General features: G+C 43.3%; 1 long non-coding RNA gene across 1 annotated transcript; it reads left to right on the forward strand.

Moving 5' to 3' along the window:
• Positions 1-741: 741 nt before the first annotated feature.
• Positions 742-16,576, forward strand: LOC125965334 (uncharacterized). Its single transcript, XR_007479092.1, has 5 exons — positions 742-857; positions 1,910-1,991; positions 13,770-13,923; positions 15,116-15,386; positions 16,274-16,576. It is a non-coding gene; the product is annotated as an uncharacterized LOC125965334 (long non-coding RNA).
• The last annotated feature ends 1,174 nt before the right edge of the window (positions 16,577-17,750 follow it).

Raw genomic sequence — 17,750 nt, forward strand, 5'->3', positions numbered from 1 at the left:
ATTTAGGTCAAATAATAAGGTGTGATTCATAAGCAATAAGACCAATTTTCTGGTGTGATTTATAGATGAGCTCAAAGAGGGGACCAGAAGCATTTTAACCTTTGGCAGCGGCACTGGAAGAAGAAGGCTATGGTAAGAGATAGTTTTTTGGTTTTGTTTTTTATGTTTTTGCATGCAAATGTTGGTGTATTTCTTTGGGAATCAGTTTTTTCATCTCACAGTCCCAGGATAAATGTACCCACACGTAGGAAATCACCCATATGTACAAAGACAATATGACTGACCCGCTGCCTTAGTCATGAGCTTTACAAAGGGCAGCAATAGGCAACTTGGGCTAAGAAAGTGAGCAAAGAGAAAGCTTTCTTTAAAGGGTAGTTATTGTGTTCAGATAACCTGGCATCCACACCAGCAAGACAGAGTTGCAAGGAAAAACATCAGAATGAATAACGTAGGCACGCTTTCAATAAACCAAAAGGCTCAGCGCAGAGGCAAGCAAACTGGACTCACAAGATAAAATTTTAAAAAGAGACAACCACGGGCACAGGAGGGCAAAGGGGAGGGAAGAAATGGAGGAATCGAAATGAGTCAACACAAAATCTACAAAGAAAAACAAAATTATACATCTTAGGGCTGAAAAAAACAAACCACTAGGGCCACGTAAAGCCCTGGGGAAGGTCGTGCTCTCCACTGCACTAAAACCCCTTCGTTTTTCATCTGCTTGGCTCTGAGCATCCAGAGAGGGGCCTCGGTCTTCAAACCTCTCCCCACTCCGCATTGCTGGAAAGTTGGATCCTTACAGCTGAAAAGTTTCCCGCATTCTGATGAGTGCCTCTCTCTCTGCAGTTCTGCTGACCAAGGTGATGTATCTCTATTCCAGGAGGGTGTCTTGCCTCCTTCCTCAGCCCAGGGCAGCCGCTGTTCACCACCAGCCCTTCTTGTTTTGGTCGCATTGTCCTTCCTGGATGCCTTAACGACAGGGCTCAGGACTGCCCCACATTAGTGACAACTGCTTCCTCACCCATGACAACCCCAGCCCTGTTTTGTTCCCCCATCTCCTAGATACAAAATTAGGGAGATTCCCAATCATGGAATGGCCCCAGCTCCTGAAAGCACCCACTCTAGAATGAGCCTTCTCTTCCTTAAACCCTCCCTGACGTCACCCAGCACAAGCCAAGTCCTATGGCAGGTCTCTCCTGATGCCTTTCCCCAAGACGTCCACCCATGGTTCCCCTAGTGCACAGTTTCCTTTGCTGCAGCAAGTTGGAAATTCAGGAATTTGTAGGCTGAAAGAAGAAAGCTCTTTAACCCCAACTGGGAAAAGACAAAACTGAGAAGGCCACTGAGCAACGAGGGCCAAATAAAACTCAGCCTTGAGATAAAGGTAGACAGCCCTCAAAGTATCCTTCAAGGCTCCACGACCCCTGCTGATGCGGTCCCTGACTACCTCTCAACCTCATCCCTCACGACTCCCCTGCAGACCTCCACGCCCCCTGCCGGTCGGCACTGGTCTTGCCATCCTCCTCCTTCACCCAAGCCGGCCTTTCTGCCTGGGAGCAGGCTTTCCTCTCTCTCCTCCTGGCTAACTCCTTCTCGTCTACCAGGCCATCCCATGTCCTGGAAGCCAGTCTTAGCTACTTAGCTACCTCTCCAACTAGCCCATAAACTTCCCAGAACCTGTGCCTGTACTTGCGTGGCACATAGTCAGTGATCAATAAATGCTCGCTAAACAAATGACTCCATCACTCGCCAGGTTCCCTTCCTTCTCTGCTCCACCCAACTGAGCTTCCCAATAAATATTCCACCAACAATTTTACAAACTTGTTTTCAATCCCCTCACACTCTATTACCGTGCCCTACGAGCCCTTCTCATCCTCCATTCTGACTCAACTCACCTCTCTTTCCTTCCTAGACTGCTCAGTACTGCTGGAAAAACAACAGACAGATGCTGGATGGTGCCGTTTCAATCAAAGGTCTCTGGTCTCCATGGAGCAGTGAGTGAAATTCAGCACTTTTGTAACTTTTCCTAGTCTGGTACATTTTCCATCCCCTTGGTAGCTGTTCTAAAACTTTTCTAGCATGGAGTTTAACTTAAGTCTTAGTTTGCTGCTGTCATATTCTGGCCAGTCTGGATCTGTTGGAGGAGTTATGAAGAGAGGTTTCTTTGGGGGACTTCCCTGGTGGTCCAGTGGTTAAGACTCCGTGCTTCCACTGCAGGGGGCACGGGTTCCATCCCCGGTCCGGGTACTAAGATCCCACATGCTGCGAGGTGAGGCCAAAAAAAAAAGAGAGACAGAGTGTTTTCTGGAGTCTGCTGACATGGGGACTTGGGTTGCATCCATGGCTGGGTTTTAGACTGTGTGGTGAGGACACGCAGTCCTCTGCTGATGCCTTCACGACGGTGATGCTGTTCTAGCCACAGAGCCTTAGTCACTGGAGCACAGCAGGGTTTCTGAGAACAGCAAGGTGGCTATTATTCAGATAATTGCCTGAGCCAGCCCTCGGGCACTTGTCTGTGTACGAGAGAGAAAGAAGTAAAAACTACAAGAACTGTTTCTCTTCGTATTGAAGCCCATGAAGGCATGGGTAACGCAGCTTGGGAGCGTGATAACAGAGAACGCTCAGAGGGGCCAACAGCAGGACACTGCCGGATCAGAAGAGACAGGACAGGACCACAGCCCAGAGGAGTGGTGGAGGGTCAAAGGAGCATGGCCATTTAGTGGCAGCCACCTTCTGGGGCCACTGGCAGGAAACCCAGTGAGTATTATGGAGACCCTGACACAGCAGGAGTCCCTGAGTGGATGTGTCCCTGAGCATATGAAAGACACTCTGGTAACTCCTGAAATACTTAAGGGGCTCATTCAGGGGTTGCTGGACCTGCTGGAAAAGGAGATAAAGAGCCAGGGTGACCCAGGTTACACTTGACTACTCTTCCTATTCTTCAGCCTGCTTCTGGGCACTGAATTTGCCTCCCATTTCACAGAGAAAACAAAGGCCATGAGATATAGTCTTCTGTGGTTGCTTACCTCATCTTCAATTACTAAAGCCAGATTCTTGACCTTCATTCCTGTGGCAGGAATGACAGGAATGAGAGAGAGAGAGAGAACATGCTAGAGCACCCAGCAGTGGTTGGAGGGTTGGGTTTTTTTCTTTCTAAAACTTTATTTCAATGTTAACTATGCTTACAGTAATACACTCATATTGGTTAATAGAATGCAATTTAACTTATCCTACACAATTTGGACCAAAAAACTTGGTACATGGTTTGCTCTGAAAAAGAAAGAAAAAGGATTTGCAATCTGGTTTATTTTTCATCTATTACAAATGAGAAGGAGCAAAGGTAGAGTGAGTAAGTCAGAGTCTAAGGGGCATGAACTCAGGGCCTTAGGGAAACTGAAAAGAACCTAAACCTCATTCTACAGCACCGCCGTCCTCCTTTAGCAATAGTTCCTTCTTAATTATCTTTGTATTTTCAGTGGCAGTACAGAGCCTGGCACCCAGTAAAAAGCAAAATGAATAAATAAATGAAGAAGTACATGAATGAATGAATATCCTATCTATGATGGCTTGATGTCTCCTAGAAAAAAGAGATTTGAGAGAGAGAGATTTAATATGTAGTTGAAATACTATTGGCCCAGGGACCTCATTTAGATCCGTGAATATGGATCCCGGGGTTGCTGCCCCTCTTCAGTACAAAGGCTCAGACTCTGGGGAAGGAGGAGAAACTCACTCAAATCCAGACCATGTCTACATCCATACTTGACAATATTTTTTAATTGCATGGCCCACCTGGGAAAGCCTTACCTGCGGTGGTCCTCCGGTGCGAGTCTTGAGGGCTGGGAGGGAGCGGTCTGCAAAGGGCAGTGAACGGGGCTACGAAAGGACATTTACAAAGCTAGCGAAGTGAGAAGAAGAAGTAAGGAAAACAGAAGCAGCAGCAGGCTTCATAAACACAAAATCAAGCCACTATGGCAGCTTTAGTCTGGGAGGGACAGATGCATTCATCTGAGAAGGGGTCCGACTCAGGAAGGGAGAGGGCATTCCACCTGCTGTGACCTTGTCTGAATCCCTTTACAAGTGAACTACTGGATCAAAATGACCTCCCAGGTCATTTGGGGAGATGCCTATAGGTAAGATGAACCAGGCTTTTTCTTCAGCCTTGGCCAAAAAAAAAAAAAAATTGGCTTGGTATGGAAATGCAATAAACTTAAAAGCAGTAGGTCCATTATTTTTTCTCTCAAGATTGACATTTATCAATAAATATCAGCTTATGCCTGGCCTAGACGTGTGCTATTTAGTCACATGTGTCACATTTGCAGTAAAAAAAAGTTCACTGACCAAAAAATAAAATAAAATAAAAAATAAAGCAAATCATTTTAATTAAATATTTTCTTTGTTTGATTTCATTTTCCAGCTGTTTTAACTTAATAGAATTTTTTTTCCTTGATTTCAAACTGTATAATGCCTTTTTGCTGAACGATGATTATCTTTCCAGCCCAGTGGCCTTTTTCTGTCAATGGCAATTAAATCCACAAAGATGATTTGCTTTCTAACTGTCTGAGATTCTTGTTTTCCCATTGCACATCAGAAATTTTGCTCAAGTCAACGAAATTTTGTTAGGAAAATTTTATTTGGTAAGACAGGATCCAAAATCCCCAAATTAAAAGGCAAACATCTTCGGGACATGGCAACTGCAAGGTGTTTTATTATGTATTTATTAGAGGGCTTTGGACGTATTGATAAGCTGCAAACCAGATCTACTGGTCTTTTTGCTTTCTTAAAGTGTATTTTCTGGGACCACACCCCTCCTTGTTCCAATATAAACCTCCACAAAATTTTTTTAGTGGTCTTTACTATTGAGTGGCTACGTATTTTTTATGTGGGATTTTAAGTCTCTTTATTTCAGATGATCATTATCTACTACTCAGTGAGCACAGGTGAATCTATTAGAGTGAACAAAATAGACCCCAAGGCTATTTTTTAACCTGCATTTTAAAGTTCTTTTCAAACCATAAAAATAAATAACCAAATCAGAAACAAATACAGAATTTTGATTCTTCCTTTTTTCCCCGTTTCCAAACCATGCAAATCAATTCTATGTGTTAATGCACTTTTTAAAATGGCTTTTAAGGTCTTGAAACGCAAACTTAAACCCTTCACTCATTTCTCTGAAGATGTGATTATACTCACTGAAACACACACAATCTGACTGACCCCAAACTTTCATACAGAACGTCATTTTTTTCTACCTGGTTTTATTCAACAATCTAAATGCAGCTGGATTCTACCAATGACCAGTGAGTACTTAATGCAGATGTTCAGAAAGAAAAAATATATAGTAATAAAACTCTATTTTAGAGTCAGGTCTCAAAGTAGGGGGAGAAAATTATTCCCAAGTTGTCTCTGTCTTAAACACCCAGATAGGAAAGACAAACCAGCCTGCACTCCATTATACCCACAGAAGGTACCTGGCTAAGAAAATCTGAAACAGTGTTTCTCTCCATTTCACTTTAGCTGAGGACTAGACCTCAGACAATCTTATTTCTCTGGATTTTTGTATTTTATCTGAGTGTAACACATGTTTCAGTGTGCCACCATAGAAGTGTAGACAAAGCTATTTAACTGTAATAAGAATAACAACTGCTACTTATTAAATTCTTCCTGCCAGGAACTGAACTAAGTGCTTCACCAAAAAATTGTGTGTGTGGTGTGTGTGCGCGTGCGTGCACGCACACGCATGGGTGAACTTGGACATGCATGTACCTCTGTGTATTTAATTTTCACAACAACCCCATGAAGGAGGTCTTATTACCTCCATTATAAGCATGAAGAAATAAAGCTTGGGAAGTTTAAGTAACTTACCCAGGAAAATTCCAGAGGTGGAAATTAAATCCATGCCTATCTGATTAATAGTCCATGACCTGAGTCTCTCCCCCAAAGGCCCATGTTGTATACTCATTTCTCAAGTGCTTCTCATCCAAGAACATGGGTCTCCAGCCCCAGAATCATTGGTGTAAGGTCTCCATTCTACTAGAAACCCAGAGCAAAGCTTCAACTTTTGAGCTCTCAGGGGCTTCTAGAATTTCCCAGCATGGAGGGCTGCATGGCAATCAGAATGACACGTCGCATGTATTCTCTGACAATCACGTATATCTGGGAGTCAGGGGGAAAGAAATAAAATAATGATAACCAGTGTTTACCTCCCTGCAAACTTCCCCCACCTTGCAGGCTCAGAGGAATAATTAGTTGCTCTCGCTACTTTGAAGACTGGTTCCAGAACACAGCTCGAACCACAAATATGATTAAATGTTAGCATCTTCTGAGAATCAGAAAGTGGTTTCACGCAAATCTAAAGATCTTTCTTGCAGTAAAAATCACTGATATGTTTTTAAAAGGGATAAAGTTGGAAATTTACAATTGTGAAAAGTGCTATTTCCCTCCAGGGCACTTGCATATAATAGAGCACTTTGCGATCATGCACAGGGTCGTTAAAGTGCTTTGCTAATGTACAGACCCACTTTGATTTAAAAAAAAAAAACTTTAAAGGAACAAAAAAGGTGGCAGTTTTTCAACTGAGCAGAAGTTTTCTTTAATTTGTAGGAAAGAAAAAGAGCTCTCTAAAACAACATCTGTGTAATGCCATTGTGATGGGCTATCTCAATCACTGTTTCAAACACAAGGGATTTTGTGTGACTATTTCTTACAACCTGTAGTTTAACCCCCGCAAAACTCATTCTATACTGTTCACTTGTTCAAAGGACATTTGATCTATTTTTCTTAATTTAACATTGGTTACTAAAGTGAAATTTTAAAAGGCAGGAGAGGGAATTCCCTGGCAGTCCAGTGGTTAGGACTCAGTGCTTTCACTGCCGAGGGCCCGGGTTCAATCCCTGGTCGGGGAACTAAGGTCCTGCAAGCCATGTGGCACAGCCAAAAATAAATAAATAAATGAGAATCAGGCGTAATTGCAGCTTTCCCCTATCATACAAAAAGCAGGGGTGAAAGAGCTGGACAATCTCCCACCCTGAAGGCACTAAGACAGGAAGATGGAGTCTCTGAGAATTTCCAAAATAGTACTTGATGTCTTTTGCCCATTTTGGAAAGTTCACAATTTCCAAGAAGTTATTAAAAAACGGAATTAGTAAATTCATTTCTCATTTGCAGACCACATGGAAACAACTTCCTTACTTTGATGATCGAAGAAAGGAAAAAGCAAAGAAAGTAAATTGTTAAAAGCCATAAATATTAGTAATGGTTTTGTTCTCAACAGTCTGGAACTTTGGATTTCCAACAGGGCAAATAAACATGACCTGAAATCGTTTAAGACAAAGTGAAATTTCATTTTTTACCACCACCCAGAAGAGCTTTCTCTGTGATCACAAATGCATTCTGATTTAATGATGAAAATAATAGATTGGTAATAGTAATGTTATCAATAACCAAGAATCTACCGTATGCAGATGCTATATTACTGCATTACATAAATTATCTCATTTAATTTAATTCTCGCTTTACGTATAAAGAAACTAATGCTTATGAGGGTCACAGCACCAGGAAGCAATGCAATGTATTGGTCAGGCTATGGTTTGTTGAAAATGGGTAGCTGGTCTAATGGAGTAATTTTATGGCTGTCACAGGCAATAACAACCTGATGTATAACCGATGGAGGGAAAGAAAGAAGGTTCAACCTAAACGGCAGGATAATCACTGTCCAAAATGCAGCATGGTCATGGCCAACCGTGTGTCACGTTTCATAAGATCTCCAGGTCAGCGAGAAACAGCTAATACTAGGAAAACATTGGGAGGGAGAGTTCCTCACTCTTCCCTTACTTAGATCCACTCCTTCCTCTTTGATGAGGACATTTGACATTGCTTTCACACAAACTCTCCATGAGTTCTTTCCATCAGCCGTTCAGTCCCTTACTCACTCCAGTGGGACTATGTGCTCACCTCCTGTCCAGCAATCTATAACTCTCACTTCCCCTGGACCAGCTCTCAGCTTCCAGAAAGCCTCCTCTGATCTGCTGATCACTCCTCTGTTCCTTATTTCATCATTCTCTACAGTGCTTGTAATTGTGCTTTCCCGACCAAACTATAAGTTCTTCGAGGGCCAGGATTCCGCTTCTGCTTTACCTGTCTCTCCAAGTGCCTATTAAATTAATGCACGAATGATAATTTTATTCTTCTTTAGGTTAAAGATGTTGAATGCAGAAGATATGACCTCCAAACCACACTAATCGATCAAGATACCTATGACTCAGGGACTCCTTAAAAGTCCTTAATGCATTATTCAGCCAGTTTATTGATTCTATTTTCCATCTGTAATAAATGTACACGCCTTCTTCCCAAACAATATCTCAGTAAGTAGAAGATAATTCGTCTTCACTTAAAACCTGCCACTGGTTTCTATGAGCTACTAAAGCACTTAGTTTTTATGAGCTCGGAGCTCCTGGGTCCATCAAAATTTTTGTCTAGGAACCTTCGTAACTACATCACTCTAGATTTTTACATCACTTCTCATTAAGTAATTCTACTCATCTGTATTATTTTGGCTAGCCTATGCTGTGATGTCAAACAAACCCAGATTTCTTGGTGGTTTAAATATAACATAAAAGTTTAGGTTTGGCTCATACAAGTCCTTGCTTTGGAAAGCAAGGTTCTCATCCATCCAATCACTATGCCAGGGGAAAAAAAAGGAGGAGAATCAATTGCTTCCACCTAAAAGGGACTCATGTCTCTTTCACTTTTAGTCCATTGGTCAGAAACGGTCACATGGTCTCAAGTCACTTGCAAAGGAAGCTGGAAAACGTAAGGAAGCACACAGCCATTCAGTGAGTATTTACTAAGAGTCTGTGACACACCATCCTTCAAGGCCCAACTCAAATGCCTTTTCCTCCACAAAGTTCTCTCCAAGCTTCCCCAAACAGGTGTGGTCTCATCTTTGCTCCAACTTCCCAACACCCCATTGGCCCCTGTCCATACTTGCCATAGTTTATATTCTCTGTCACAGATGGAATATGCTCGTTTTATCCACATTTTTCAAACCCTAAGCTCCTTGAAGGAGGGGGCTGTGTCATATTCAGCTCTTTAAGGCCCCTTTTAAAACCAAGCACAGCTCAAGGATCTTTGCTGAGTTCCCAAGAATCAGATAGGGACCCAGGAAGTAGGAATCCAAGAGCACCTTTGAGAAAAACAGAAGGGGAAAAAGTGCAGCAAAGTTTATTGAAATTCAAAAGAAAAAGCATCCCTTTGGAAAATGCTTTCTCATTTTCTCATGTTTGTCGGGCACAGAAAGATGGCATCATTTGAAAACACCGGCCATGACTGAACCATATATTAGAGATTTGTTTAATATTGGCAGTTTAAAAAAAAAAATGTTCCTTTGAACAGTCTCCTGCCAAGGCAAAGCTCACTCTCCCAGCACTACCTTAAAAGTTAGAAGGCAGCTCTCTGCCCATTCCGAATCACCAGAAGTGAAGTATCAGGTCATAAATACCCCCCAGTGACTGACCGGGCTAGCTGGTGTGGGTTTTTTCCCTTCTACTTTGCAGAAAGAAGAGACAGTAAAAGTTCCTTCAGCGAGCTGCCAAGGTGCTCCCAGGCCATTGTGCAGAATCATTGTCAGGTTAAATTAGGGAGTACAGACTCTATGAGTGTAAAAAAATCAATACTTGATGGAAGATTGCTCCCCAGAAAATCTGTTTTGATTCCAGGATTAATTCGCGACCAAAGGCTTCTGCAAAATGACATGCCATTAGTCAGAAAATGAACACATTCTATCCTTGAAATTGGATGGAAATATGTCAGCTGATTGACCCATTCATTCTCCTCGCTCTCTGGGCAGAAAGAGTGGGTGTGGTAGCTACGTGAACTAGTGCCCCAAACCTGGTCCATTTTCAAAACAGGATAAAAAAGTATTTTTTTAAAGTCCAGTGTGAATTGGGAGTAGTCTCCAGGCCACTGTTGGAAAGCTATTGCAAATGTGTTTCATCAAGGCAAATGCATTTGTCTCGAAGGCCCGACTCTCCTGAGTTTTCTAAGCCTCAGGATAAACCCTACTAAAAATCTTAAAATAAAACAAGGATTTTGCCCCCAAAGCAGTGACCTGCAATATCAATGACAATGTAATGTCTTTGTCATATATAAAGTCACACTCTTCCCACTCCTGTCTCTTAGGTTTCTTCAACTAAAAACTTTTGCACGAAAAAAAAAAAAGCTCTTGCAAGAAGCAAGCGCCCGTTCTTCGTATGTGCTAATGTCATCGGTCTGCAGGGCCTTTCCCAACTGACGCAGCTAGATCTGCAGCAGGGTGAATTTCACGCCACAGACGCACATACACATAAATATCACTTGCTTTATTTCCTTTATATCAAATTAAGTCTGATTCTGAGGTCATCAGTCATCATGAGGAATGTTAGTCTATTTCCCAGGGTGATGGAAGGGCCTAAGAGCTTTGGCAGATGTTCAAACATACCCTTCTGTTCTTCCGTTCAACTGGTAACCACCGACAGCCTCAGAGTCCAAGCCCGCACAGTCCCTTGAAGGTGGTTCTTTTTCTGTCAACCTTGTTGTTCCGGTGCCACGAATCAGGCTTCCCTTTCCTTTCTGATTTCTGCCATCTTCCCTAAAAGACACGCACCTTTCTCTCCTCCTCCCAGAGTCTCCTTGATAAGCTCATCGTTGCCAAAACCAACACTAGGAAAAGGGGTTGTTTTCAAACAACCAAGCTTTCCATTGTGCTTGGCAAAAGACAGCACAGATTCCTGGTTAGCTTGTGGGAATGGGAGAGGGAAGTCAAAGGAAGACAAAACCCACTGAATATGTCAATAATTCACACATCCACAGACGCACCCTGAAGGATGCTTCTGCCACATCTCCGCCAAAGATTCCTGCCCCTGCCCGGCAAGACACAGGCTTCATCTCCCAGTGCAAAAGGACATTCTAATCTACTTGCTGATGTGCTCTGGGCCCGCACGATGGCTGCTAACAGTGTCAAACGTGCTGAATGTGTGGAACAGGAGGGGGGTCATGACATTAGATGTTTGTATTCATTTCGCTGGGAGAGGAATCGCCATGGTGAAGCTCACCTCCTTCTCTGAGTGCCTTTCCCTGAAGATACCAAAGATAAAAGCAGCAGTTGCACGGCTAACAACCAGGCAGCAGAAACAGTCCCTGCCGGAGAGGACCGTGGGGCTGCACCTCATCATCCATGGTGACTTCATTAGAATCCTCTTACTCGGGGGTAAATGGAGATGGCAGGAGATTGTCTTGAAACCCACATTGAAAAAGAAGAGCTTCAAAATTGCTGTGTAGGCGCGGGGGCTCCAGAGCCTCCCGAGAGCTCCTTGTTATGCCAGTTTAACAGCTCACCCTTCAGACTATATAGCTCATGTTGACAATATCCGACGTTCAGAGAGAAAAAGGACCTTAGAGAAAAAAACAGACGCCAGCACCCAACGGATAGCACGCCAGCCTGCAGTCCAACAAAAGCATCTCATTCCCATAGTTCAGTTTGCTTGAGCAGTCCCAGCTCCTTAGGCACCTGAATTAGTGTCCCCAGGGGACAATTACGAGAGCGTGAATCTTCACTCTTTAAAAAACATGTGGATTATTGTAAAACTAAATAAATAAACTAGATGACTAAACAAAGTTATACGAGGCTTCCTCACCCTTGCTTGCAACTGGGGAGAGAAAAGTCACATCAAACACCCATATGTTCCAGTAACACATAATAATCCTGTTTATTTCTTTTTGAACAGTAGCAGATATGCTAGGACTATCCTAAAATAAAAGGAAGATTTCTGAGCAAATGGAAAGAGAACTGTCAAAATCCAGTCCCCATTAGACATGAAAGAACAGTTTCAACTGAAATTAAGACCACAACTTCTGAAATCTTTCTCCAAGTAGATAAAGATTGAAGAAGTTGGCATCATAATTGATTACACCAAAATATTTCCACCTTCACTTAAGGATCTTAAATATCAGGGCTCAGTTACTGAAAGTCTCTCTTTTATTTCTACTTTAGAACATCAGCCTCCAGGGACTTCCCTGGTGGTCCAGCGGGTAAGACTCCATGCTCCCAATGCAGGGGGCCCGGGTTCAATCACTGGTCTGGGAACTAGGTCCCGCATGCATGCTGCAACTAAGAGTCTGCGTGCCACAACTAAGACCCAGTGCAGCTTAAATAAATAAACATTTAAAAAAAAAAAAAAAAGAGCATCACCCTCCAAACACTAGAAATATATCCAGCCTTGTCACAGCATAACGCAGGGACTGGAACCCTGAATAAGGAACCTGGAAATGTGGACCCTTTGGCCAAGTCGTCCACTAGCTCCAGAATTCTAGGGTCTTCTACAAAGTACAGGACTTTTCTAAACCACAGATAACAAGAAAGATTTTGAGATTGTGTCCTCAGAACTCTTGGTATCCCCTTTTTACAGACACATTGAAGAAGAGGTGTTTCCATACACAATGCATTGAAGATGTGGTATTTGAATATGCATTGAGGAAGAGGTATTTGAATTAAGTTCTGTTGAGTCTCCAAATGTGATCAGTCTTGAATGGCACATGATGACCCAAAACATTGATTCCCTCTGATTCTGCCAGCTCTAAAGCAGCTTAATGCCAAAATTCTCAGTTGACTAATAATGTTTGTTGACAGAGCTTAAATAACAGTGCCTAGGGCTTCCCTGGTGGCGCAGTGGTTGAGAGTCCGCCTGCCGATGCGGGGGACACGGGTTCGTGCCCCGGTCCGGGAAGATCCCACATGGCGCAGAGCGGCTGGGCCCATGAGCCATGGCCGCTGAGCCTGCGCGTCCGGAGCCTGTGCTCCGCAGCAGGAGAGGCCACAGCAGTGAGAGGCCCGCGTACCGCAAAAAAAAAAAAAAGAAAAAATTGACTGGGAAGGAGGTACAAATGAACTTATTTACAAAGCAGAAGTAGAGTCATGGGTATAGAAAACAAACTTATGGTTACCAGGGGATAAGAGGGGGAGGGATAAATTGGGAAATTGGGACTGACATATACACACTACTACATATATAATAGGTAACTAATAAGAACCTATTGTATAGCACAGGGAACTCTACTCAGTGCTCTGTAATGGCCTACATGGGAAAAGAATCTTTAAAAAAAAGAGTGGATATATGTATATGTATAACTGATTCACTTTGCTGTATACCTGAAACTAACACAACATTGTAAATAACTGTACCCCAATAAAAATTTAAAAATAAATTAATTAATTAAATAAAGATCTGATTGGGAGACCCTTAGGGAAATTAGTTAAGCTTGCTTAGCCTAACTTCCCAGGCCATTAGCTATCTGAGAGGTCTTGAGTCAAAAGAATGGACTTGAGCACTGGTTCATGGTAGATGCTCAAAACTTCTTTACCCTCCCCTGCTCCTTGAGCTCTTCTCCACCTGCATATTCCTTGTCTTTCCAACTATACTGTGAGCTCCTGAAATGGAATGACCGCTTCTCTTTCTAGGCGCCTCTAAGGTAGCATGCTGTGATTTGACGTTAAAGACAATGGGTTCAAATCCAAGTTCCCCCCACCCACCATTCCCCTCCCTAATTGTGAAAGTTTGAACAAGTTATTGGGTCTCTTGAAATCCTAACTTCCTCATCAGGTGGGGCGGAAGTAATAATCATCTCATAGGGTTGATGTGAGAACCAATGACATGTGACCTAGCACGTCACGGGCACTTGGTAAGTGTTCCATTAAAGGACCGACCATCTCTTTCCTAATTAATGTTCTTTCATCTTGACAGGCTGTATCTAGATCATTCATCTGCCTGGCACTCAACACCAAGAGGGATGGGATTCAGTCTTCCAGTTTTGGGTCAAAAATTCTCCCATAGCATCATGTCTCCTCATTCACTGAACGCCAAAGGTCCCTGACCCGGAGGAGAGCAACTTGGCAAGGTGTGCAGTGGCCCCAACCAAACTGCTAGAGCAACTCACTGAGTCAAAAGACAGTTAATTTCAGGATTTAGCATTAACCCGAGTTTCTCTCTTTCTCTTCTCCCCACACCCATCCTTCTTAGAGGATGCAGCAAGAAAGTCAAGCTTAAGAAAAACTTCCCAGAAAGATCATTCATTTATTCCCTGTCCTAGGTATTGAGAGGGTTATAGTGATAAATTGACACAGGCAAAAAAAAAATTGGCTGGATTATGAAATCCCATAAAGAAGAACTTGAGAAAGACCTTACCTCCAAACTAAATTTCCCTGCAGAAGTTTCATTTTCGAAGTTCATTTAGGCATTTCTTAAAAGAATTCATTTGTGGGCTTTTCTACTTTGATAAAGGACAATGAACTTTACATGTGACTTTCCATCAGAGTTTGCAGATGTAGTTCACAGGAGTTAATGGCTTTTTTTCTCTTCTATTTCATGTAGCAAGATAAAACCGAGCTGCACTAGTGTTTAGTCAACTAGTCATTGACTAGTGACTAGTCAATACACTGCTACTTGCTCTGTCAGTGCCATCAGAATATTGTTTAATAATTTAGGAGCAACCATGTAATTTTCTTCCCTAGCAAGAGCAAATTTGGCACTTACTAAATAATTGACAAAAATACTTAATTCTAGGGACGTCTTGAGGATGTGCTATTATTGTAAAATATTTAAAATAAAATTTTCCTCCAAGTCTTCAACATGTTACTTTTATTTTCATGTTGTTTTCGTGCCTGGTCATGAAAACTATCAGAGTTTGTCCCCTCCAGTCCAGATTTCCTGACTCACAAGTGGTCTACATGTGTCTGTACAGGCTATGCATGTGCTGCCCCTGGCCAAAATCACTCGGAAAGGTGGGCTGGGGCTTGAGTGGTTGGACAAAGCCCCGCTTGTTTAGGCCTGTCTCAACCAGGGACGCAGATGCGGACACCAAGAAGGTTCGGTTTTTAGAGTTTTAATCTCAAATAATGAGATGCTGTGATCAAGGACACTCAGCCCTGGAACCCTTTCCACCTGGTCTTCTGCCTAAGCAAGTGCTCCCTCATGGGCTGAGATCTATCTACTCTGTCAGGCCCTCTCTTAAATATCCCATGTGCAGGCCATCGAGACATTTTCCTTAACACTTAACTTCTGTTTTTTTTTTTTTTTTTTTTTTTTTGCAGTTCGCGGGCCTCTCACTGCTGTGGCCTCTCCTGCTGCGGAGCACAGGCTCCGGACGCGCAGGCTCAGCGGCCATGGCTCACGGGCCCAGCCGCTCCGTGGCATGTGGGACCTTCCCGGACTGGGGCACGAACCCGCGTCCCCTGCATCGGCAGGCGGACTCCCAACCACTGCACCACCAGGGAAGCCCCAACACTTAACTTCTGAAATGCCCTGGGTAGACTCACAATTCATGGGTCAGCATATTAACCCATGACTTTATGAGTTAAAAAGGTAAGGGGGAGGGCCTTCCTTTTCTTGACTCTCTCAAGGAACATCAGTACCCCATAGCACTTCTTCAGTCTGTAAACCTCCTTCTCTCAACTCTGTCCCCTGTCTCCTTGGCACCCCTCGCCCCCCAACCTGTGAAGGCTTTGGCCTTTGTTCCCTTTTCCTTTTCCTTCTACCACTAGTCCAATCTTTTTCTACCCCATCATAAAAGCGTGTGAACTTAGCTGGCAAAAACAGCATAGGGTAATAAATAAGAAGTTTGTGTTCTGGTGAGGGAATACAGACAATAAATAAATAAGCAGTAAACCGAAATTATCGGTTAGAGTGTGTTTTCTGATTGACACTGTCCCGCAAAGAAAGTAGAAGATGGTGAAGTGAAAAGGAGAGCTGGTAGGGGAGGACCAGGGTCACATAGATTAGACCATCAAGAAAGACATTTCTGAGGAAGTGACTTTAAAGCTGATATCTAAATGACAACAGAAAGCTAGCATTGCAAACATCTGAGAGAAGAGTTTTCTAGGAATACGGAACAGCTAGAACAGCATCCCTAAAGCGAAAGTACGCTTAGCATAATGGTACTAACGTAGCAGAGGGAGAGAGAAATGCCTGGAACTAATTTGGAGAACTGCCTCCTTTTACCTCCTCATATCAATGCCCTGAAGCCTGAACGCCGCTGAGGTGGACCCCCCCAAAGCAGGGGATGTAGTAGACCTTATTACTCTCTATCGATGTTCTCTGCACCCTAAGGGACTAGACCACCCACCCCATTGGACTCAGGTGCAGTCCCCTGACTTGTTTTGGCCAATGATGTGTGATGTGCATCACTTGCAGGCAAAAGCTTTTATAGTCAAATGCACCTCACTGGGTCCTTCCTCTTTCCCCTCTGCCAGGTCACCAGCAGTGTTCTAGAAAATGACCACCCTATGAGACGGGGTCCTGGAATGAAGAGGCAGTGATGTGGAACGAAGCCCTTAGCCAGCCCACTATGAAAGCACCGTAAGCAAGAAGTAAACTTTTGTTGTTTTAACCACTGTGTTTAGGGCTTATTTGTTACTGTAGCATAACTTTGCCCAGCTTAACTGACACAGAGTCCTTGAGCAATCCCTGCTCTTCTTCTCTCCTCTCTTCTCAATCGCTCTCTTCCTTCCTTCCTTCTCCTGATCCAACAGGATCCCTCTGTCTGAAGGATGGGCAACACTGCAGCTTCCTACCTCCACGATCACTTCCCACGAGGTCCTGCATATTAGCTTTTGTTTAGGATTTTGAGACACAGGTTGGAAGAATACCTCTCCTCTTTTTGTGTGTTAAGTTCTAGCAGAGAAAGGAGAGAAGAGTGCTACCTGTATCCTTCCGAAAGTTTAGTTGAACCGGCTATTTGGTTGTTACTTGCAGCTTTCCACCCTTCTGGTTCTCCATGGGACTGAGCCAGGAGGCAGAAGCAAGAGCTAGGCAGGAAGCCCTGCTCAGAATTATTCCCTTATCACACAGAAAGTTTTGTGTCTGTGCTCAGCTCACTGGGCCTGATCATCTCTTCCTTTAGGATGAGTTCTTCTCCGCAAGGCTCTTCAGCCCCTCCTACAAACGGTATTTTCACAAGCCCACTCCACTAGAAAAGAACTCCCTTTGGTGAAGAGAGCTTAGGCACAAGTCCAGAGGTACCTCACGGGTCTTCAACTACAGGGAGCATAGCTACCCAAGGACCCTAACTGCTGTGCTCTGAAATCCATCATGGTGTTTGCAGAAGCCATGCTTCCTGTGGGTGCTCCCAGCCCACAACTTAGCACAGCAGGAATACTAAGGCAGGTCTACTCCTGGGAGATGCAGGGCTCCCCTTCCAAACGGCTTTGGCTCAAGGACACCCAAACAGCCATGTTAAACTTTGCTTAGACTGCAAGGCCGTCTAGGACATTTCCTTCCAGTCTTCCTTTCTTCTCTTCTTCACCCAAGATCAGATTTGTTTTGTGATCTCATGGTTTTCCCATCTTTATCCAGATTCTTTCCTGTTCTTTTCTCTCACAGGTGTTTCCCCTTAAGGAGTTATTATACTTCTAATTCCGTCTGGACATCTGCTTCTCATAGAATCTTAGACCAACACACACTGATACACTACTAAATATCTAGTGACAGAAGTGGAATATCTGTCAGTCAGGGGAGGCATCACAATGTCGTGATTTTGAAACTCCCTAACTGATGAAAAATAAACCAGCAATCATTATTCTGGAGAAACAGATATTAGCAAATAAGCTCATAGCAACTGAAAGGAGACCTTAGTAATAGAATAGATGCAGATTAAAACAATACACAGATACCCTTTTCCTCCTCTCAAATTGGCAAAAATGAAAGAAAAAAAGTATGATTCAGGGTTTG

This window comes from Orcinus orca, chromosome 9, assembly GCF_937001465.1.
Source record: "Orcinus orca chromosome 9, mOrcOrc1.1, whole genome shotgun sequence".
Lineage (NCBI taxonomy): Eukaryota > Metazoa > Chordata > Mammalia > Artiodactyla > Delphinidae > Orcinus > Orcinus orca.